This window comes from Sminthopsis crassicaudata, chromosome 2 (genome assembly GCF_048593235.1).
Source record: "Sminthopsis crassicaudata isolate SCR6 chromosome 2, ASM4859323v1, whole genome shotgun sequence".
NCBI lineage: Eukaryota > Metazoa > Chordata > Mammalia > Dasyuromorphia > Dasyuridae > Sminthopsis > Sminthopsis crassicaudata.
The window spans coordinates 299,807,872-299,832,499 of record NC_133618.1 but is presented as its reverse complement, the minus strand read 5'-3'; the positions used below and the strand labels follow the sequence as shown (position 1 = coordinate 299,832,499).

Below are 24,628 nucleotides of genomic sequence, written 5' to 3'. Positions count from 1 at the left end.
TAGATTTGTACAGACTTAACTAATGAGGATCAACTAATGCCCCTATTAACTAAAGATATGATTGGCTGAAAATAGTTGAATAGATTAGGAGTGGGTCCTCTGAGCAAACACTAAATATAACTGTGCCCAAATACCAAGAGGTTTCATCTAAATATGATGCTATTGATTTTTTCCCTAAAATTTTTAAAGTCAAGCCCAACAGATCATCTAGCACAAACCAATTCTTTATATAGGAGTCCAGTTCTCTCTACACTGTCCCTAACAAGTGATCATCCGGCTTCTATTGAAATACCTTTTTTTTTTTTTCTCAGCGAGAGGGAGTCTATCACTTCAAAAAGCAGTCCATTCATTCCATTTTAGGATAATTCAAAGATTTCTATATTGAGGAAAGTTATTTATATTGTGCTGAAATCTTCTACCTTGTAACTTCATATCATTGGTGCCATCTCTAACCTTTGGTGTGAACCAGATTAAAAACTAAACAAAACAAAAAATAAATCCTCTTTTTTTCTATATGACAGCTTTTCAAATATTTAATCATAGTATCCTATCCTTGAGAGGCTATATAGGAAAGTAGATAAAGATCTGACCTATGGCTATTGAGAAGTCAAGTTATTTAGTCATTCATTTCCATTTAAGACTATTCCATTCTTAAGACCTTAAATTTCAGATCCTGGTCCTCTGTAATCAGAAGAAGGAGATTCCATATTGGGAATTCTCTAAAGTAATGAAGTCATAAGTTTGGACTGAATCAAAGCAAAGCAAACCAAACATGTCCATTGCTACAAGGGAGAAATGAGAAGGAATTTTTATCTGAGTATAATATTAAAGCATCATAGTACATGGGAAACACTTTATTGCATTACTTAAGAGCTGTCTGACCATAGGCAAGTCAATTAACATTTATGTACTTCAGTTTTCTCATCTCTAAAATGGGGATAGGGCTACTTTAACTAATTACCTGACAAAATTTATATAAAAGAAAGTACTTTGTAAATCTAAAAGAACACTGTGAATATAAGCTATTGTTAGTGTTCATTTATTTATAACAATAAGTTTGGTAGTGACCTAAATTGAAAATTCCAATGGTCAACTTTGCTCCTTGCATTTTATAGGTTGTGACACAAGGATGATGTGCTGGTAACTGTCCAAAGTATTTTCCATTGTAGATATTAAATGGTCTAAGTGTAGTTTGGGAAAGGAATATTGAATGTGAAAAAAGGCAGGGGTGTGGGGAATTAAAGAGCTTAAGGTTGTAATAAAATTTTACCTTAAATCAAACTGAAAACACTTTTATTGCAGTTTTGAGAATTCTAATCCTTTCTGTAAGCAGTTTCTGAAAATCTGAAGATAACTTTAAATGTGCTGATTTTTTGTTATGATTTGAGGCTAACAATTGAATCTTCAAATACATTTTAAAATAAACACTGGCAGTTCACCCATTTGCTTTTTTCCCCAGTATTCCCTTCCCCTTTGTGAATTTTTTTTCTTTGTAAATATTGCTTGTGTCACAGTTTGGTGAATTGCTCATTCATTGGCACATCAAATTTCCTTTAAATCTGTGATTATTGCTTTGAATTCTCCAAATATCTGCTATTTCTCTACATCCCCTCCCCCTCAATCAGAAATAGAATTTAGGACTATTATGTTATCTAGTTTAACTCCTCATTTTATAAATGAATAAACTAAGCCACAGAGAGGATGAGTAATTTGCTTAAGGTCACAAAGTTAATAGGTATCTAAGTCAGAATTCAAACCTGAGTCTTCCTAAATCAAGTCCATAAGATTATGTACTCCACTGAAACAGTCACAATGTTCCCTGTGATTGAAAGATTTTTTTGTCAGAAAACATACACAGCAAATGCTTTTGTATGTATATATGTATCTTCTCCTGCTGTACCTGTTTCCTCATTTCATTTTTCTCCTCTTGCTATGACAAGTAATTGCATTAATGGCCTCTAATTGGGATCAGGGACACATAACATAGTGCTCTTAGCATTTAGGGGCATAGATAATCTACAACATAAATAGTGTGCATTTGGGTCCCCCTTTCAGTCTGATTTCTTTTATAGCAGTCTGCAGCCGCAAAGCAAATCCAGTGAACTTTATTCATTTATATTCCCTACCCAAACATAGTTAACGGTGAAAGAATCGGTGAATCATAGATTAAAATTTTAAACTTCTATATAAAATACAGACACATTCATGCACACATGCATGCATGCATACATATATACATACATATACATACATACAGTCCAAAAGGAATGATTTTTAAACGCGAGTAGGTTACTTCTCCGATGTTTTAAAACATGGTCTCCGGTGTTCATTCTGCTGCTTTTCCTCTTCCTCCTTCAAGAAGCCTAAACCTGTGTTTTGCTGCCACCTTGGCCAACTAAACGGATTTGCAACGGAATTTTGCAGCCAGCTTGCTCGATGCTCTGAATGCTCCAGTGGGCACTGCTTGGCGATTTGCAGATTTATAAAGCTTTCTCTTGGCATGAATCTTTGGGAGAGAATTTAGGATAATATATGAGTGAGCTCCGGGGAAATCACCGGATCTCTTCCTTTGTCGCCCAGTTTCCGCAAAAATCTGCCGAGTTCAAGCCTCAGACTTGTTTGCAAAGTCTTCTTTAAAAAAAATTTTTAAGGCTTTTTCTCTTTTTTAGTTGTAGGATAGAAGTCTGTTTGAAATGCCTGCGTTTAGACCAGAGCATAAGATGAAGGTAATCATCTTGTGTGTATTTAGGTGTGACCGTGTAATTAGGGGGCATTTCTTTTTCCTAAAGCTTTCTTCTAGTTGAAGATTTGCCGTAAAAACAAAGCTAACTTTTCCCGAGTCAAGACAGTATTTAGTGTACAGTTGTTTTCTAAATGCAAAACGCTTGGGATGCAGAAGCAAGAACCTCTTTGTGCTCTTTATTTAAACTGTTTCAGAAGACACCAGAGTGGGGTGGGGGTGGGGAAGGGAATGTCACTGATCAAAATCCCCAAGTGGAGCTAACTAGTTCCTTCCAATATTGTGACTCGATTATTTTTGTAGTCATTTCCGTTCGTGCTTCCACTCCCCTCCCTTATTAGCAATCTTTCTTTCCTCTCCCTTCTGCAACATCTACCCCTTTCTCCAGCTCCCAACTCCTATTCGCATTCTCCCCCTTTCCCTCCCTCCCTCTCCCTTTCTCCTTCTCCCTCTCCCTCTCCTTTCTTTCCATCTGTGTCTGTCTGTCTGTCTGTCTCTCTCTCACACACACACACACCACAAAAAAGGAAACAAAAACCCCTGCACTCCTCAGTCAGATCACTTCCTTTTGAAGGAAGGTTGACTGAAGGTGGGGGAAGGTTATTTGTATTTTTGATACCACACAAACTTGCGTGATCGATATAATTAGCGAGTAGGGGCATACAAAAACAGAATTTAAGAAGTTACAAAGAAGGACTTTTGGTAGATTTGAGCTTTCGGAGACTTTTCTGCTAATTACGCTCCACGCATTTACAAAACGGGGACAAAAGACCCTCCAGGGGACACCGAAGATTAGAAAAGGGGAATGCCAAGGCTTCCCTAGCAACTTTTGATAAATACAACCACAGAAGGTTTAAAGGATCCGGAAGATTGCCTTTTGTTTAGAAGTACAACCTAGAACTGAAACTAACTTTTGAAGTTATGCTACTATGAGTACATTTAAGGCTTTAAGTACCGAGTCAAACATTGAAAAAATGCACGTGGGCAAAGCGTATTTCTACGCCAGCCACCCGATGCGGTTTCCTGATGTGTTCCTGATTCCCGCTCCATTTCCCTCCCCCGGAGCACAAAGAGTTAAACTAGTTCCCTCCCTAGTTGGAGGGAAGGCCAGGGGGGCGGGAGGAGAAGCAAACTGTCTTAGGCTAGGTACCTTGTAGCTGCAAGTTCGAAATCTGTCATCCTCGCTTTAGACTTTGGCATCTCCCATTGCCACCAGTGAGTAATGATTACGGAGAGATAAGATCGCTCAGCAGGGTTGGGCGGAATCTGAGAAAAGACGTTTAACCACTTCAATCGTTCTCTTGCCGGAGCCCTCACTTTAGCGTCTGGGTTAAAGAAAGGAGCCACAAGATCCCTGCAGCTCGCTCGCTTCCGAACCTCCAAGCCTGATAAAACATCTGGGACGAGGGTGGCGATTGTCAACAATGGGAAAGGGAGACCTTGGTGGCGATCCTTAAAACAATACCATGCAGCAGGAGCCCAGCTACTACTGTACCAGCTTTTTCTCTTTTCACCTTCCTGACCCGGTGGGATTTGGATGAACTAACTCGGAGATTTCACCAACAGGTAAACAGAACTCTGGAGACTCAGGTGAAGTTGATGAGGTTCTGAAGCCAGCGCTTCCGAGGCACAAGTTACTATCAGTTTTTTTTTTTTTTTTTCTTTCTTTTTTTTTCTTTGTTTTTGTGTTTTGGGGATGGGTTATTTTCTGAACTGGCTGGCGAGGGAGACAAACTGCAGGTTTTAACTTTCTGTTTGGGAAGTGAGAAAGGTGCAAGCTTGCATTACATTGCAACCTTACCTAGTTTTAGGTGCAAGTTTCAACTAGCAAATCCACTACTTTAAAGTAGTTTAGCAACTGACATTTACCTTCTTTGCCCTATATTCTTAAATTAGGGTGTCGGAGTCCTGCGACTTGTCAGAGAAACAGCACCCAGTTTACAGTATGACTCGCTGTTACCTTACAGACATCAGTATCCCCCCCCCCCCCTCTTCCCACATCAATTACTATTATTATTGGTGTTCTTGTTGGTTGGTTCTAAAACCTCCAGTCTCCTACTCCTTTCCCCTCCCCCTTTTCTCCTCATGCAATCTGTTTTAGATTATTAGTCCTTTAAGAGGATCCAGCCGTGCCGGTTCTTTCTACTTTGACTTTAGTGATTTCCTAAAAACCTAATGTGATTATCTGGAGACGTACCACCTCCAACTGGCAGTCTGGACTCTCTGCTAGGAAAGGGCCTCAGTTTGGCGTGACTCGGGGGAGTTGTGCTGAGACCTACTGAATTCGTGGCTGCAGTGTTCTGGAGAAAAACAAACTAACAAACAAAAAGACCAAACAGCGCCTGGGTCAGTGTAAGGAGAGAAGAAGGTGAATGGTAGGGAATGGAACTGTGAATATGTCAAAGCCTGCTACTTGCTTCTTTTAGTACACATCTAGGCAAACTTCCCCCAGCACCTCCTTCTTTGCTGCTGGAGGCAGGGTGGAAAAAATCCCTTCTGTGATCGTGTGTGTGTGTGTGTGTGTGTGTGTGTGTGTGTGTGTGTGTGTGTGTGTGTGTTTTGGGGATAATTCATCATCTGGAAGAAAGATCAAGGTCGTGGGGAAGATCAAGTACTGGGTAGGAAATTCTAAGGGGAAGGAGTTGGGCGGGGAGACGGGGTGATTGGACTGGGCAAGATAGTAACTGCCCCCTCGGGTGCCAAAGAAACTATTCCAGGCAGGAGCGCTTTGAGCTGCCGGGTTCTCAGCAGGGTCTAGCGGCTAGGGTGGCGGCAGCTGCTGCTGCTGCTAATCAAGCTGTTAAATTGTACTGCTGGTGCTGCTGGAACCTCCCAGCAAGATGGCACTCTATGTCTGTCCTTCCTGGATCAGAACTTCTTACCTTCCTTTCCTATTTCTGTACGTTTAGTCACCATTCAACACGTTTTGAATCAAGTGGTATATATATATATATATATTTTTTTTTTTTTTCTCTTTCCGACCTTGCAGAAGTCAAGCTAAAGATCTTATGGCGTGCGCCATGCATACACGTGCAGCCATGTATGCTTGCATATAATTGAATTTTGCCCTTGCAAACAGATCAGACTTTTCTCTAAATTGCATTAGCATTTCTTAGATTCTCAGAAACATGAATTCTTTAGAGACCATTCGAATGAGGAGGAGGGAGAGAAAGGATTGGTAAAAGTACTCCCCAGTGACTCAGGCTTTGATCTGTGGTTAAGAGCAGCCTATTCCTCTTCAAGAAGGTGAGGGTTATCGTTCCTGACTACTTATTCTGCCTTTTAATCCGATCACATCTCTCTTGGTTTCCTCCTCTGAGTTTACAACTCTAGTGTACCGACTTCTAACGCAAATCAACTAACGTTTGCTTCTTTAGGAAGTCTGCGTTGTAGAACCAGAGCGCTCTCCCTCTTCTGTTCAGAATCAGCCTATCTCTTTCTTGACTTGTTAAAACATGACAGGAACTTACTGTAGGCAGAGATCTGCAATGAAACCAGAGTCGAAAATCAAGAATATCATTTGTTTGTTTGTTTTTAAACGCTGTTTCTTGTTTTCCGAGGCATCACTGTTAGATCTACCGAACAATAAAAAGGGGTAGTTGGCCATATAAAACTCTTTATTTCTTTAGCAGTTTGGAATCCGATCCTTAAGTTTTTCTTGTTGAATCTGCGTGCCCACCACAGTCTATTATCAAATTAAGTGGTCCTCCTAGGAGGAAGAATGAGGAGGAATGAAAGGGAAGGGGGTTGACAACAGTTCAGTGGAAAAGAAGGAGTCTTACAAAATTATCATAAATATTTGGTCATTTTTCCGATTAGAGTTCATTGAAGAAGTAAGGTGTCGGGAGAATAGAGAAACGGCCAGTGGGGGAATAAAAGGGGGTGGTAATCGTATCACAAAAATCCCCTCTATTTGAAATAACGCCATCTTTATTGAAAGATTTGATTTTCTTTCTAATGTCATCTTTTGGTCATTTCTCTAAGTAATAAATCCTTCTCATAGGAAACATCGAAGTGTCCAGACTATAAAAAGTGTCCTTCAGCGGTTTTTATTACCGGGGGTTTTTATTACTGGGGGATGAGAGGGTGTGGGGAAGAGGAGAAAAAAGGGGGGAAATGATCTCTACTTTGGTAGAGCTGGGTGATTATTAGCTGACTGAAGAAGCATAACCTTCTTTTTTTTAACCTTCCTTCAGGGAAGGACAGGGTTAAAAAACCTTAGTCTGACTTTGCCTCTTGGAAAGCCTGGAGTTGCAGCCCTGCCTTCCAAGCATTCTTTAAACTAGAAATGTGGGAGGGCCTCCAGGAGGGAGAGGGAGGGAGAGCGAAAGAGGGAGAGGGATAGAAGAGAGAGAGAGAGCTAGTGAGCAAGCCAGAGAGGAGCGAGATGGCTATCAGCTGAATTCATTACTGTAAACATCTCCCTGGGGTGTCAGGCTGGGGGGCGGGGGGCAAGGCACGACTTACATTAGCGGGGAACAGTCGGATCTGAGGCATCTAGATCAGCCTCGCAATCACCGTCTGAAGAAGGCGCAAGACTTGGAGCGAGATCCACGCGCGCGCGTGCACACACACACACACACACACACACACACACACGCTCCCGCTCCCACATACGTGTGTAGGGTATCTGGAGACTTGTCCGAGTCCCGAGGCTCGGTGCTTCCTCCTGTGATCCTTTCATCGCCTCTAAAAGAGACCTGCGAGAGAGCATCCTGCGGCTGCATTTTTCCCCTTCGGTTTCCCCCAGTTTTCTCTTTTTTGGGGGGGTAAGAGAAGGGGGCGTCATTTTTTTTTATTTGCGAAGAACACCAGTAGGGGAGCGGGGGCGCTGGGCAAAAGGAGGGGGTGGTGGTGGTGACAAGAAGGCAGGAGAGAAGAGAAAGTGGGATGCCAGAGCCCTGGGCTGCGCGTTGGAGGAGGAGGTGGAGGAGGAAGGGGGAGGACGATGCCGCTGCTTCGTAGGGGAGGAAGGCGAGAGCGAGGGGAAGGGAGCGCTCCGGTGAGCTGGCAGAGACGAGCCGCGGGGTGCGGAGAAGCGCGCCCGTCACAGCGGCTCAGGCTCGGGATCCAGCTCCGGCAGCCGCTGGCCCAACTGCTGGATACCCACCCAGGGCACCCGCAGCCTCCACCGCGATCCAGAGGCAGGAGCAAAAGTTTGGATCCCGGGGAGGGAAAAGCGCAAAGAGGGATTATGACCAGGGCTGGAAAAGGACTGCAAGAACCTTCGCAGGTAAAGTGACGCCCCCACCCCCATTCTTCTTTTCCCCTACTCTTCCTAAACCCCCCGAATCCCTTCTTTATCCCTAGCTTCTGCAGAGTCAAGAGGGAGGCAAAGTTAATGATCCAGGATCAGCTCCTAGGACCAAATCGTTCGTCACCTAATAGACAGGATTGGAGCCTTTCTCCATCTGCGATAACGTGGAGAGGTGGATCCTGTAGCTAGGGGATGGAACGTATGTCCAGCTGTTGCCCAGTATACCTATTTGTCGGTTTGGATGTGGATTTCGAGGGCTTTGGTATCTTTCAGTTGAGGCAGATGGTGCATAGATTTGAACAGTCCCAATTACAGCAAATGATTATAGCATCTGTCTTTTAGAAACCCTTAAAAATGACTGAATCTACCACCTTCATACCCCAATTTATTAGTACCTTGGAGGGGAACATTTAACAAAATCACAAAACCCAAGTTGAAATCGTGGGCGCCCCTCTCCATCTCCCATCACCTTCAGCCCTCATAAAATGGGAACTTTAGAAGTCGAGTTTTCATTGAAGGGAGAACTGGTTTGTATTAGTCATTGCTGACGCGAATTTGCGATGAAATAAAGGGTGGGGGGAAGACTTGTGCAGAGAATCAGATTCTCCATCAGTAGCTACATTCACTAGGGAAGCTCAGGAAGTATGAGTGCGCCTGTGTGCTCTGAGGTTGGGGGCAGTGGAGAGAAGACTGTCACGTCTCTCAAATTTCTTCCTCACTTAGGGAAACTGGGGGAAATTACTGGTGAGCTTTCTAGGGGAGAAAAATGGGAAATCCTCAAAGAGATGTTTAGAGCAAGCACATTTATTACTGCTATCATTGTTATTAGTAATTCACCTGGAAACTCAAGAAGGTGTCATCTCTTGTAAATGGAAATCAGTCACCTAGAGCCTTAATTAATTTTAGTGGAGGAAATCTGTTTTAAAGCTTGCAGTAAGCTAATAAAGTGCAAGACACAAATCCGTGTAAACGCCTTTATAGTGTGTAAGGCGCTGATTAGATGTGCTGCATTTGCCTTGCAAAAACCCTTTCTTTCAACAGCAGAGATTGCTTCCAACTCAACTGGGAGATTACTTAAATGAAATGGATTGTGGTGCAAGGGTGGGGGGTCATCCTCCTGCCCATTCCCCTCCACCTCCACACATTCAGAGGCTTATTGTTAAATTTATTACATCTAACTTCTTATGGCAAAAAGCTAATGAAGGCTAGTTTAAGATATAGAACCTAATATTGTCTATGGAATTAACCTAATGACCTTATTTTATTAAATCTTAAATGAAAAGAAAGACAAACTTTGGATCCACTAAGTGTTTTTTGAGGGGAATAAATTGAATGCTGGCATTTTCCCAGGCTGATATTAGATTGTTGTAGTATGGATGTCAGTTTTTAAGGCCAATATTGTTATTATTGGGAGAGGAGGGTTCATTTTTTTTTTTTTTTTTTAATTATCGATAAGCAAAATGTGCCAGATGCTTATGGGATCTAGAGGCCAAAATATTGGAGCATTCATATTTAGGTGATATATATATAGAAGTTAAAGTTACTGATTTTCTCAAAATGCATTTGCTTCTGAAAATCTATCCTCTCTCCCTTTTTTGGTTTTGTTTTGTTCTAAAGCCTCAAATAGTCCAAATCCCATAAGGATTTCCAAATAATTGAGAATGACAGTGTGGCCTTATGCTGTCAGGTTGGGCAAATTCACCTCAGTGGCTCTAGGAGTTCTGAAGATGAAATTTCAAACAGCATTCTAAATCTCAGATAGCAGGTACAAGCAATTCTTAAGTAGGAGCATGCTGGTTGCTCCATGGCAGAACACATTACAAGCCTAGTGTCAACGGAATGCTAGTAAAATGTCTGTACCCTGAAACACTTGAGTAGTTTCATTACAGTTTTCAATATTTCAGGTGATGTTTCAAATACCTAAAGCAGATTTCTAAATAACACCATGCTGAGTTGCTCACTATATCCAAAAGAAGTCCAGATTTTTCCTGTATACTTTATTTCAGATGATGTGAGCTTATCTCACTTTGACTTTGGCTTTCCAGATCTAATTTGAATCCTGTTGCCTGTTACAATTTATTCTGGTCCAATGGATAGTATGATTTAGCTGCTTTAGAGATATATCCCTAAAGCAAGTTTATCCTTCCCCAGTTGGAAACTACATTATTATAAAGTACAATTTCAAGGAAAAATCAAGAATATAAGCCTTGGAGGTCTTAAGTAGACAATAACCCATGTGAAAATCTGCTCAAGTTTGATTTATCAGTTTCTCTCTTTACAAAAGACCGTCTGTGATGGGTAGCATCCGAAATTTAAACATTAGAAGTCTGTTAAACTTCTCTTAGCTTTCAGTTTAGAAGGTTAGAGAAGGCAAACAGCATATTCTTTTCATTCAGGTAGTATTCTTAAGGGTCTAATCATCTCTTAGTATCTCTTCTTTAATCTCAATTCAAATTCATTTTTCACTAGATTACTTTTATAACTTCGTGGCTTCTTCCAGAGTGATTCAAAATCAGTCCATTAGTGACCTCTATCTGTGAAAAGTGAACAGTCATTGTTTTCCCCCATTTCCAAAGCCCAGAATTACACCGAAAGCAGACTATGCAATGCTTTGTCTCTATACATGCTTAGATTTCCTAACTTGCAGTTTTCCAAACAATCTGACGTGGGTAATGGCATTTAACAAAGGCATTAAAATGTTATATGATAAGAACTACTAAATGGTTATTTCATGTAGCATTCATAATATGTTCAACATAAATAAAACAGTGCTATCCAATTTTAATAAGACTTGTATGTCTGAATACAACTAATTTAAGGCATACAATCCTACTGAATATATGTGAAAATTTTATTACCTTTAAATACTTACATTACAGACCACACAACTTTGAGACATATATTGAGAACAGATAATTATTGCATGTGTCTGTGTGTCTCTGCATATGGATGGATGGATATACATCACAATATTTGTATGTATTTAATTTTGCTTCTATCTGCAGTAATAGATTTTAAGGAAAAGTTAAGAGGCTTCATGGGATGTCTTTAAAGAGAAGGTCTCTTTTAGAAAACTTTAAAAACATGTTTCTTAAAGTTTTGTCTTCTACTTGTATTCAGTTTCAAGTTATTTGATGATTCTGAATGGAAATGGAAGACAGTTACTTCATTTGTTAAGTGGGTGGATACCATTATCTGACATTTTCCAGATGGTTTATAATGCAGTGGTATTTGGGAACATGGAATTTTGGGAGAGTTCTCTTTTCCCATGAGTAGGTTGTACTCAGAAGAACCTTTGTAGAATAATTTAAAAAGAAAAATAAAATGGCTATCATTATGTTCTAACCTCCTCCTTCATCCCTCCCAAATTACATTTGCTTTGTAAAAATATCTTTTTCTTCTAAAAAATAAATGTTAGGTTATTATTTTTAAGAGTGGCACAGATGGAACTATTAGTTTCTTTCTTCTTTCTTCAGCAATGGGTGACCTCGTCCCTCCAATTAACTGTCTTCTTTTCATGGGGGGAAAAAAAAGCACCCCTAGAACCATTAGTAGACAGAGTGCCTTTTCAAGGTTTTAAATAAGGTTCATTTTTTTAAAGCAGCTATGACACAAATATTGTAATAAAAATATCCTCTGTTAAGCTGAATACAGAGACTTACTTCAGTTGCATGAAACAGTAAAAACACTGTATTAGAAAAATAATCTTTGGCATTTTCAGTAGATGGCCAAAATCTGTTAGAACCTTCATGACTCCTTTTCCTTGATGATTTTCACATCTACTGGTCTTTGGTTTTCTTTGATTCCTTCTGCTCTGATTCTTTGAAGTGAATCAAAACCAAACAGTGGCTACTTTCTTAAGGAAATTCATCATGTTATATTCAGGATCCCAGAAGAGTTAATGATGCAGAAAAAGTCCTGTAAGACATCCTTCTAAAAGGAGCCTTTTGGTTGCAGGCCTGCCACTCACTAACTTCTTGCACCTTTTGCAGCGAATTGGAACCACATTATTTATTTATTTTTCAAATACTGCCTCTAGCTTAATTTAATGGGGGTGGGGGGGTAGGATGGTGTTTATGCAGAAGTATGCAGAGCCATATGTCCTTTGCCTCATTCAAGAAAACAGTGTCATTGTTATAGAGGCCATGTGCAGGAAGGTCAAAGAAAATGTCCTTACATGATTTGAAAAGTCAAAAGGCCATATTCATAATTCTCAAACACTGGTCAGCTATTCTACTGATATACTATGAGAGTAATTATTTTCGACAGTTTTGGGTTAAAGGCCTCAGATATTGAAAAAAAAAAATCTAGTGATAGCCATTAGATATTCTTGTGACTAGCGTTATTCCTCCATGTTCCAAGGCACTGTCCTCCCCACTTCAATTTTTTCCATATTGTTTATATAGGAAAATGTAAAATGATACAGAGGGTTCATAAACCCTTGATTCACAGACCATTTAATGTATTTTAGTTCTGTTCATGGGTACTTTCAAGATATAGAGGAAAGAAATTCCCATTTAAACTAGAGAGCTTTATTTTTTAAAATTTTGAAATAAGTTTAACAGGTCAAAAAGGGAGTAGAAGCCATTAGTCCTTAGAGCAGTGAAATCTTCACCTTTATCAATCATTAAAACAAAGTATTCAGGTTCTTCTGAAAATAGCTTATAAATATATTGTCCATTACAAACAGCAAAGGTCACATGGCTAAATGGAAAGCATTAGAACCTTGTACCTCCTGAAATAGGTTCATTACCAAGTGTCATTTCCAGGGCCAGTTGGCTATTCATGTCACTTTCTTTTACAAGTAATGTCCCTGCTCACTGGAGTAAACAAATGGCACTTCAACCCAGTGCTTTGTGATTTAATCTATGTATTCATTATGTGTCTTTGATTATGAATAATAGAGCCAAATGATTTAGAAGTGGAAAATTGAAATATTTGCCTCATTTTAAGATAAAAGCACGTTGACAAACTTGAAGGAGTGGAGCAAATCTAATGATCCTTTGAGCTTCCTGTGATCCTCTGAGAAATAAATCAACTGGCCTTTATTAAGAGCCTTTCTAGGTGCCAGGAACTGTGCTAGGCTAAAGGGTTTAGAAAGCAACTACAGTATACTGAGGGTTGGGAGGGTTTAAAGAGTAGACAACCTCTAGGGGGTGTGGCTGGAAAAGGAGGTGGACTCATCTTATATTCAGAGAGACCAGGAACAGATGGAAATCCCTGTTATTGTACTATTATCCATGATACATGAAAATATCCAGAAGAAGGTGTTCTTTGTGTTAGATGGATCCTATACAGAAGATCAAAGGGAAAGGCCTAGATAAAAATCCTGTATAGGGGATACCCAGCAAGAGAGAAAATATGTACATAAACTCATTAACTCATTGTGGTCTAGATATGGGGTCTTCCATGTAATTAGCATCTTGTCTATTTCAAATAGATTCATCTAGTGTTCTTTCTGTATCAATCCTGTGAATTAGATATAGGGCAAATGCTTTTTCACTCCATTTTTCTGATGAGGAAACAGGTATAGGGGAGGCTAAATGAGAACCTAAAAAGTTCACAGTGACAAGGTGATACAAAATACCAGCATCAGACGGGATTTTAAGAAGTCAGTTTGGTTTTCTGACTCCTACTTGTATAGTGGCTTTTCCATTATGCTATATTTTTATATTTGGAAATATGGTGAAGTTGAATCTAAAATAAGTTTGCTGTTGAACTTTTCAATTTAAATTTTAGAAATTTTATACTTTACCATTCACCATAATCATTATCCCTATTTGAATAGAGACTACTTGAGAGCAGAGCAACAATATCTTTTAAAAATAAAGATACATTTCATTGACATATTTTGTTTCATCTATATTTCCTAGTATATTCCTTCCTCTTCCCTCCCTGAAAGAGATATTCTTATGACAAAGCGGGGAGGGAGGGAAGTCAAGTTCTATTAATATATCAAAAAGTTTGAGATATGTGAGTATCGTATTCTACAGCTATAGTACCCCACCTCTATAAAGAAGATGGAAGGTGTCTTTATCTTTATCTTCTTTGGGATAAAAGAGCATCTCTATCTTCCTCAGTTGAGGATATCCTACACAGCACAGTATGTTGATTTCTGGAGATGCTTAATAAATGTTTATTGTATCTGAAAGTATGAGATTTTAGGAAAAAGTAATAATATTATAACATTGTTTTAAAATGCTACTAAATCCTTCTAACTTCCAAATTACTTTGGATAAAGGGTTCTACTTTTCTAAATGATTTTTAAACATTCAAGAATTGTATTAGTAATGACAGGATAGAGTGGGGGGTAGAGAAGCAATGTGTATAAAATGAACATATATGAACATAATGAAAAAGGATCTAGGCCAATAACCTTATTTTTATAAATGAGAAGACAGAGGCCCAAAAAATGAAATAATTTTGCCAAGCTAACGTACTAAATAAGCAAAAGAACTTCAATGGTCTTCCAGTTGCAACTATTTACCACATCTTTGTTACCATACTCATATCTCCTCTGTGTATACGATTTTCTCACCCTGCCATATTCCTTTATCACCTGTCAGTACTCCTGGAATCTCCATTTTGAGGAAGGGACAGCTATGCTCACTTATTCACTCTTTTAGTTATCTTTTGATTCTCAAGATTTCTCCCTGATGTCCCCACATGGGTATCTCCTTTAATCTATCATCATTCTCGTCATTTTAGCTCTATATATGTGTTGTCTTTGCCCATTCAACTGTAAGCTTCTTGGAGATAAGGACTTTCTTTTTTGCTTATATTTGGTTTCCCAATGCTTAGTACAGTATCTGACATGTAATAAGTACTTAATACATTCTCACTGACTTATTTGACATAACATTTAAGTAATATAATTTAAAATGGTTATCATAAAACACATTTTTAGGATTACATCTATCCATTTACTGTGCAATTTTTGCTTTATAGCATAAGGTTTATATGTGTGTAAGGATCTGGGGAAGGGTTTGCAATTAGCTTCTTTCACAGAATGAAATTATTTTCACAGTTTGACTAAAGAAAGTTAGCACTACAGTGAACAAGTGTGACTGAGGCCAGCCCAGTATTTTTAGAGAGGGAACCTGGCATTGGTCATAGGGGAAGATAGTTCTTTTCCTTCTTGTGAATTTGGATCATTTTCAGGAATTGAGACTGATTTATTATGAGTGGATTCATAAAGCACTGCTGCCTGCATGGGCACTTCTTTAGATGAAATGCTCCAAGTTTCTTGAAAATGTGGACTGATTTTTGCCTTGCTATTAACATACTTTGTCTTTCCAAGATACTTTGTAAAAACATATTATATTGGGGAGTCTTCATTTTTAAAAATAATTTTGGAAAATACGATAGAGCTAAAAGATTCTTATAGATATTTTCATTTTTAGAGAGTCTAAAGTTTTACTATTCTGGCTACATATTCTGATTTAATACTGCCCCAGTCACAGAGGCTCTTATCTTGGAGATGTACTCACTGTTGGGCATAAATGTATTTCACAGTATACTTCCCCACATTTTATGCACTCCTGGAAAAGAAGATGACAAAGAAGAAGAAATCGCATAATGAATGGATTTGATATATTTTGACTCTTCTACAGGTGTTTTTTTTTCTTTCTTAAAAAAGCCTATAGTTGGGCCTCTGGAAAAATTTAATTCTTAGATGTTTCAAAATATTTCATCCACTCCACCATTTATTAAATACCAAATATATGCCTTACCTCATGCTTAACTTTTGAGAGGAAGAATAGGGCATTTACATCATGCAATTCATGAGAGTACACAATGTACACTATTGCACTTATATCAAATTGACATATATCCTTTCCAATAGCTCACACTGGTACTTGGTTGTGGTATAGTATGAAGTTGGACTTGACTAAAATCAACATTGCCACTACAACAAAAGTATTTCCAAGGGCATATAACATCATCAACTGAACCCCTTTGTAATGGATAATTGAATATAATATATTGAGTATGTATAAATAGACCAATTTGCTTGTGATTAAATATATGAGTTCATCCCAGAAAATGAGTTTTCATAGGCCAAGATTTTTTTCCAGACACTTACTAGAAAAGACATATTTGCCATGTTCATAGATTTAGATATGGAAAATATTTGTCTCTATTTCATAAAGCTTCACCTTAACTTCAGATGTGCACTGTTCTTGATTTTAAATTCACTTCCTTACAATTCCTTCTCTTTGAACCTTCTACTATTTTATTTATTCTTGTTTTCATGCATAAGAGTTTGAATTTCCAAGATGGAGAATGACCTAAATCTAAATTAAACAATCCCCCTCACCCCATTTTGGTTATTTCCTGCGGAAGTTCTCCTAAGGAAGTCTACATTAGCTTTTCTCCTAATTGCCAGACCTATATTTTCAATTTCTTGTTACACATAGGATTGTAACTCTAGACCTGGAAAAGTCCTCTGAAGCCACATATCAAAGTAGATGTCTCCTTGGCACTTCAGATTCACCATGATCAAAATTGCTCATTATGTCCAAAGCAAAACTTATTAACCTTTCTCAGGAAAATTTTCCCTCCTGGATTTTCCTTCTTCTATTAATGGTATCTTCCTCCTTCCATTTCCCCTCCACCCACCACCACTTTTCAAGATACTCAGTTTAGCATTTTTCTTTTTTTTTACCCCTCATTTCTCTACTTCTCCCTTTTTCTCCTCCCTTTCTTTTCTCTCTCACCTTTTCCTTCTCTCCCTCTCAAGAATCTTTCAGTGATTTCCCATCACATCCAACCAAAAATCTGAACTCCTTAGGCAGGAATTTAAAAATCTAGCTATATTTCCTTTTCCTTTTCCTTACCCTAATCCCTCTGTCACAATAATTATTTTCATGCCTGCTATATATTAGATATTATATGCTATGTGCTGGTGATAAAGAAGTACAACAAAACACTCCTTTCCATCAAGAAACTTATAGCTTATTGGGGTACACATATTGAGTATATATATATATATATATATATATATATATATATATATATATATATATATATATATATAAATATAAATAATTTTAGGGGCAGGAAAGCAATAATAGTTGTAAATGTTAAGCTCCCTCCCTCCCTACACTTATCACTCCTCACTGGACTGTGTATGCTGTTTGAGGGTCTAATTTAAACACGTTTGGAAGGACTAAACAATTTTTAGATCATCAGCTTTGTGAGGGTAGAGCCCCTGTTTCATTTATCCTTCTCATTCTTTCACTGCCTTGTAAATAGTAGATGCTTAATAAATGTTTGCTAAACTTAAATCCATTTGAAATTTGAAATTTTTCAAACTTAATTTTACACTTCAATTCATTTAAAAGCATAGAATTGTATAAACAAAGCACTGTGGGACAAAGGAAAGAGCATTCCTGGAAGGAGAGGACTTGGGTTCAGATACTGCCTATATTTATGCTTACAACTTGGGTGACTTTTGTCGATTTACTTAACCTCTCTGGGTCCAAGGGATTCTCAAATGTAAAATGAGTACTTCACACAGAATTAACTGGAATAAACCTTTGAGATTATCTAGTCCAACTTTTAAATTTTACAGAGGAGGAAAACTGAAACCTAGGGATTTAAGAGTGAGTGACTTGGTCAGTGTTGCAGTTGGTAATTGACAGAACCAGGGCTTAAAACTAGGCCCTTTCAATCCAAGTCTAAGTCTCTTTAAAAAAGTCACTACCACTATAGTTTTGTTTTTCAGTTAAAAAAAAATACTTAAAAAAAGCTCCTCCTTTTATATTCATAGAATTTAGAATTAGAAGGTCTTCTATACTAATTTTCTCATTTTACAAATGGCTAAATTAAAGTCTAGAGAGTAAATGGCTTTTCTGTAATTACAAAGCAGGTTAGACAAGAACAGTTTCCTAGTTATTGGTTCATTGTACACTCTACCCACTAAACCTCATTGCCTTTTCACATTCTTTAGTTATTCGTTTCTTGAGAAAAGCCTAGCAGGTTCATAAGCAAGTGTAGCCAGATTTCAATATAGCTCCTTGGATTGGCAGTGGAAGAAGAAAAAAATGGCTCAGAATAGGCACTTTATAAATGCTTTGTTGGTTAATTGGTGTCAGAAGAAGTGGTGTAGATTTTAGGCTTCTCTCTAAGTCAGGGGTTCTCTAACATGGCCCTGGGTCCAGATGCAGCCCCTGAGGACATTTATGAGGCCCATTGGGTTATGGCAAATGGGCTGAGGGGCAGAGACAGAGTGTGAGTTTTTGTTTTTACTATAGTCCAGCCCTCCCAGAGTCTGAGGCACAGTGAACTGGCCCCCTATTTAAAAAGTTTGAGGACCACTGCTCTAAGGAGTTGAGTCTTCAGCCTCAGTGTAGTCCATCTTTTTCAGGTCTGGTTACTCGTCTATCTCATCTTGCTCCCATGTCTCCTTTTAAAGGTCAAATCTAAGAACTCAGCTTAGGCAATTTCTGGGCCTTAAATATCCATGAATTTCAAAATCAAGGTGGGATTAATTTAATGATACCTAGGATGAGGTCATGCTTCATTAAAGAGATATTGTTGGTGACAGAAGGAGGACTTGTTTTGGGCTAACCTATTTAACAAGATGTTGATCTCAATAAAAAATTAAGCTTGTCAAGGGACTCTTACCTCCTTAAAAAGATATAGTAGCTTCAGAAAACTCTTACTGAGATTCGTTTGGGTCTACTCTTTATAAATTTACAAATACAGAGTCATAAAAACTGAAGAATCTGTCAATGGGTACAAAATGGTTTATAAAATTCTAGTGAGTAGAGTTATATCCAAATGGGAGAATATTCTCTATGCTTCTGTTTTGTGAAATTCTTCCATATAGATTTTGAAGAATTTTTCCCAAAAGAGCTTTAAGGGAAAAATAGTAAGAAGCCAAAAATGAATCAGATAAATTGATTAATTATAGACATCATGGTAGAAGCAAAGACATGAGAAATATTTCTTTTGGCAGTTATGTCCCCTAGTATTCTGTGTTCTCTATGGTCTATTCCTTATGTTTAACCTAAGGTCATCCAAAGTTGCCAAAAACGTTTTTTGTATCATATTACCCTTCAACCCACAAATTTATGTTCCTGGCACATACTGATTTCTGTGACTTGTTAAGAACTAAGTCTTAGTTTTTATTTCATCTCAAAGCAAGCCTCAGAATGTGAAAGGGAGAAGAGAAATTTACAAAACAAAAATTGTTAAAAGTATAGAAACAATACTACAGATTCAAGTCACATTATTGTTGTTTTCTTTAGCTATACATGATTCCTTTCTTTGAAAATTAGGGAATGGGTTACTGGGGGAAAGTGTCAGTTTCATTCAGTTAAGGTTATTAAAATCAAGAGATTATCATCTGGGGAATGATTTAAGAGAGTCTTGCCAAAGGAATGGGGCTAATCTAGCTGATTTTTCCAGCTCTCTTTAAGGTCTATCATTCTGATTTCAAAATCCAAGTTAGCAAACAATTAATTGATTGCTTTATATATGCAAAGCATAGTGAAAGAGGGACACTGAGAAGTATAATAATAAATGAGTGGTGCCTTTTGCCAATAAGAATTATTCAGTCAGTGGATCATAAAGATAGGAGACAACTTCAATCCTGAGAATTTGGCACTGAGGGTCCAAATGCAATGTTATTGGAGGCCCAAATAGTAACAAGATTCATAGAACTTTATTATAAGTTGAGCTACTATTGTAAGCTTTCAAAAAATCTAGGTGACACTGGCAGTCTCAATCATATATACAGGGGATATGTACTGTATGATCTAGGGGACTAATGACCCTAGGATTTCAGTAGAATAAATGAAGATATTTTTAAAGTATTGTGTTTGTGTAGTATAAAATATCATTATGAGATTGTGAGCTTCTTGAGAGCAGGTCTTAATTTAGAGTTGTAGAGTAGAAAAAGTAGTACACTTGATCAAGTGATTTCATTTCTGAGCTTCATTTTGTAAAATGAATAACTGGATAAAATAATCCCTAAGTCCCCTCCCAATTATACATTTTTATCAACTAATGCTTTTTTCTATAGCCTTCGTAACATGTACTTGTGTATACAGAGTAAAACTAATCAGTCTTTGTGAAATGAAATTCATTGCAATTTGAGAGATGTGATTTAGTGAAAAGTTCCTAAAAAAAGTGCCTAGGTACCAGGAGGACTTATTGTTAAGTCTAAGCATTGTCATGGGATAGCAGTGTAACTGTGGTCAAATGTTATGTCCCTATGAGGTCCTTGTTGGAAAATGTACATATCTATTCCTTTCTTTTCCCAAATATATAGATGACAAACCTGTTTTGTGATGATTGAGCATTTTTGACTAATTCTCCTTCAAGCCTTTCCATCCAAGCCATTTCCTTATTTTGTCCATGTGAACTTACTATCCTTTCATTCTTTCTGTAAGGCTTCCTTCAGGCTTTCAACACTTCTTAAATGGAATGCATTAATAAACTTCTAACTGGAATCTCCATAGCACCCTTTGCTCTATTTCAAACTCTCCTGTAGAATAGGGGTTCTTAATCATTTGGGAGTCTTGGATCTCTTTGATGATGTGGTGCAACCTATGCCTTTTGTCTCAGAATAGTATTTTAAATGCATAAAATAAAGATAGAGAAATTCAAAAGGAAACCAGTTATGTTGAAAAAGTTTTCAAAATATATTGGGGAAAAAAAAGCCAGATTAAGAACTTTGCTATAGAGTGTCATAACCGATATGGGGTTTTGTAGTTATGTGTGGAGGGCATGAAATTATAATTAATCGGAAAATGTTTTATTTGTATACCTATTTTATATATCTTTATGTCCGAGTCACATAAAAATTTCTGAGGTGAAAAGGGATTGAAAATGGAAAAAAAATTAAGAAGTCTTGCTATAGAGTAATGCCAGATTATTCTTTTTAAACTGTCTCTTATGATGTTGGCCCGTTATTCAGAAATAGTCAAACTTCTCACTGTCCCTGCCTTTTTGTTGCTTATTAAATGAACTTAGATTACTTATTCTAGGAGTTCCTCTACAATGTATTTTCAATTTATTTTTTCAGTTTTAACTATGTAATATTAGTTTGTTTTTTCTCTTTTAGAAGCCTTTCCTTTTCAGTTTTGACTGCTGTAATTCTAAATCATTCTTCATTGCCCAAATTAAACATTCTGTCTTTTCATTAAGATCTTTTATCCTCCCCTAAACTGAATAGGATTCCTTTCTCCTTTGTACTACTTTTATCCCTCTTGTGGTATTTAAAAGATTTCGATTCCTCTATATGTATGTTTTATATATATATATATATATATATATATACATTTATTTTTATTCTTTACCTATTAATCAGTGATCACCTTGAGCAGTGGTTTCAAACTCAAATAGAAATGGGGCCAACAAATAGTAAATAAGAATCCCTACAGACTTCATATTAATGTAGAAAGCACATTTTAATATTATCTATGTTCTGTTATGTTACAAAATAAATTGTAAAATATTTTCCAGTTACATTTTAATCTGGTTCAGGCAGCACTGTGGAGTGTCACAGATTATGTGTTTGACATTTTTGGCCTTGAGTTCAGGAACCCATGTCTTCATAATTTTTAATTATTGCACAAAACCTATTTTAATGCTAAAATTATACTAGATCTTGATCTAGATATTCTTAAACTAATCCACACTGATGATTATATTGGATAAGATCTAGGACCCCTGCAATGCAAGTATTCTATAATTTATATTATCTCCATGAATTGCTAGTCAATAATCAAATATTAAGTACTCAAGTTTATGCTCTAATGGAGAAGAGAGCATATCAATAATTAGATATATGGAAGAGATATACAGTATAAGTGGAAATTGTTAGTGGAATAAGGAAAAGCCTGTAGAAGGTGGAATTTATTCTGAGTATTGAAGGAAACCAGGACAACTTAAGAGAGGGGATGTGAAGAAGGAAATGCATTGGGAATGGAGAGAATGTGAGGCAAGGAGATCAATGAGGTTATAGTCCAGATAAGAGTGATGAGGATCCTTAAGTTATAATTCCATCTGGAATCATATGTTACAGAATTCTGATTAGGGAAGGCAAAAATGGACATGGGGAATGAGTAAGAGTGAAGAGTTGATGAGGATGATATGAGGTTGCAATTCTAGGTGACTAAGAGATAAGTACTGATAATACTCTCAGGGACTTGGGGCATCTATATCTCTAATTTAAACCAAGAGAAGTGATTACTTAAAAGGAGGAATTTCTGAATGTCGGATGTTGATCATATTCCTATATTAATATAATATGATAATGTTGCACAGAATATACTCAGAGAGAGCCCTGGTCTCTTTGGAATGAGGGCTAATAAGTCCGGCATGATGCCAGTAGTAATACTTGTAACATTATACAAGTTTAGAATGCCACAGAGAACATGTGCATGGAAACGTTGCGTTTTATAGCGGAATTTGGAGAGCTGATTTTGGAGTCTTTGAAGTAAATGGGCTGCTATTCCTGACATTTTTCAGACTCTTTTAAGCTGCTGTAGCTAATGAGTCATGTTACTCATATATCTGATGAGCCCAGGGTTGTAATAAGTCTCTGAAAATTTTGCCAGTCTAACCTTCAGCTCTTCATTTTTAGAAAACTGCAGGTGTAATGATTTTTATTGAGGCAATACTAGGAATTTGGTGCTTGGGTTAAATTTTAACTGTTGGATATTAGTGGCTTAAAGACTTTCATTCCCAACAGGAATGCTGAAAAAGGAAGGGAATGTCTTCATAAGACTTACTTTTCCACCTGTTGGCCATTGTCTCCTTTTGATTTAACCAAGGCTATGGGCAACTAAGTCAGTCAGTGATGTGGAAAGTATGTACCACTTTTCTTTTGTATTATCAAGACAAATATAAAGAATTCAGTGGCTGGTATAGTGATTAATATCCTCTGACTAAGGAAACTATCAATTTGGAATTTAGGGCAAGCTGCTCCTGTCTTACCTTCAAACAGCACAGGAGACAACTTTTAAATGTTGCAATAACATATGTACCAGTCTGCCTCTTTGGTGACTAGAGGTGAAAGCTGTTTTTCTGTTCTGGAACACAGCTCTTAAGTAAAAGATAGCATCCTTTGCAATAGTAAGGAAACCAGAGTAAATAAATGGACACTAGGATCACAATTATTTAGCTATATCAGCATATTTCACAATGATTCTCCCAATGACTATAGAAACACCATAATTTTAATTTTATGGCTAATAACCTATAGGTATAAAGACACTTGTTAAGTAGAATTTTTTTTTTTTTTTTTGCTAAATTTAAAAAATATTCTCATGAAATTTAAACCAAATCATTTCAATTACATTTGAAATGTATTTGTGTTATTTCTACTTTGTGCTAGGTTCTACATGAGAACTTTGGAGAGATACAAAAGCCTATAAAAAGTTGATTTTCTTTTTAGAGTGACAATATATACACAGACAAGTAAATACAAAATGTTTTTGATGAATACATTTAAAAATCGTTTCTGAGGAAAGAACATTAGCTATTGTAGGGGGACAGTTGAAGAGGCCTACATAAGTAGGAAATGAGATATTTAAGCTAACAGTTTGGGGACGTATAATATTAAAATTCTTAGCTTATAAGATGTATTTTGGAACTACAGGGTTCATAATTCATCTAAATTATAAAGATGTATTGCTCAATCAGTTCATCAGGATATCTTAAGCATCTTCTATGTATAAACATCTTCCTAGGTGAGAGTTTGGATGAAAAAATTTCCAGGTTGCCAAATATATGTGTGTATGTATATATAGATATAAATATTTCATATTTATAAATCATTTGTAACATGTTATAATATATAGCATTTATATAATGTACATTTTATATTTATATAATATGCACACATACACATACTGATTTATCATTAGTTTATTCCATACTATCATGATATATCTAACTTCACTCGGCATTAGATAGGCTAAAAATGTATAATACTAATATTATTGCTAATAGGTTTCCATTTCTACTAATGTTCTTCCCTGCTTAGAGGAACAGGTGTACATATTTTGATTAGAATCCATCTAAGGGCTTTAATGTTTAGGTTCAATGGCTCTGTATGGCTTTAAACAAGCCTCATTTCTTTCAACCTTAGTATCCTCAACTGTAAAATGAGGATGATAATAATAACAATAATAATAATTATTATTATTATTATAATAATAACAACAACACCCATCTTTCAGAGCCACACATATATATGCACACACATACTTGTCCCTTGGGTATTTACAACCTGCAAAATGCATTGATGTGAATTTAAGACTTACAAAATCATTTAATAATGCTTATCTCATGGAGATAGCTATCATCCTGATAATGTAATTTCTATCCTTGGAGAAACTAGAAATTTGATTTTACTCTGTAGGTAAAAGCTATTTTTATTGGGAGAGGGAAAGAGAGGAGGGGAAGAAAAAAGGAAGGAGATCAGGAGGAGAGGAGGGAGAAACAGAGGCAGAATTTCTGCAAAGAATTATGCAGGGGCACAGAGAGACACACCACAGAAAAACATACAGATAGCCCGAGGGAAATGCAAGAGAGACAACAAGAGAGGGAAAGAGAGAGAGAGAGAGAGAGGAAGAGAGAGAGGGAGAGAGAGAAGGGAGGAGAGGGAG

At 37.2% G+C, this 24,628-nt stretch overlaps 1 protein-coding gene and 1 long non-coding RNA gene across 10 annotated transcripts in view; one reads left to right on the top strand and one right to left on the bottom strand.

Moving 5' to 3' along the window:
- Positions 1 to 4,000, bottom strand: part of LOC141556168 (uncharacterized) — a 95,859-nt gene extending 91,859 nt beyond the window's left edge. The window contains exons 1-2 of one of the 2 annotated variants that reach the window (XR_012486450.1): positions 3,891 to 4,000; positions 2,252 to 2,506 (exon numbers count right to left, since the gene is read on the bottom strand). This is a non-coding gene — a long non-coding RNA (uncharacterized LOC141556168). The remainder of the gene's footprint in view (positions 1 to 2,251; positions 2,507 to 3,890) is intronic. The other variant, XR_012486451.1, reaches the window with a different exon arrangement.
- The window catches only part of FLRT2 (fibronectin leucine rich transmembrane protein 2), a 112,063-nt gene continuing 91,343 nt past the window's right edge, over positions 3,909 to 24,628 (top strand). For 4 of the 8 annotated variants that reach the window (XM_074289819.1, XM_074289825.1, XM_074289822.1 and 1 more), the window contains exon 1: positions 3,909 to 4,306. The gene's annotated coding sequence lies outside the window, so the exon portion shown is untranslated. Of the gene's footprint in view, positions 4,307 to 7,681; positions 7,974 to 24,628 lie in introns of those variants that run through there. The other 4 variants (XM_074289820.1, XM_074289826.1, XM_074289823.1 and 1 more) reach the window with 1 other exon arrangement.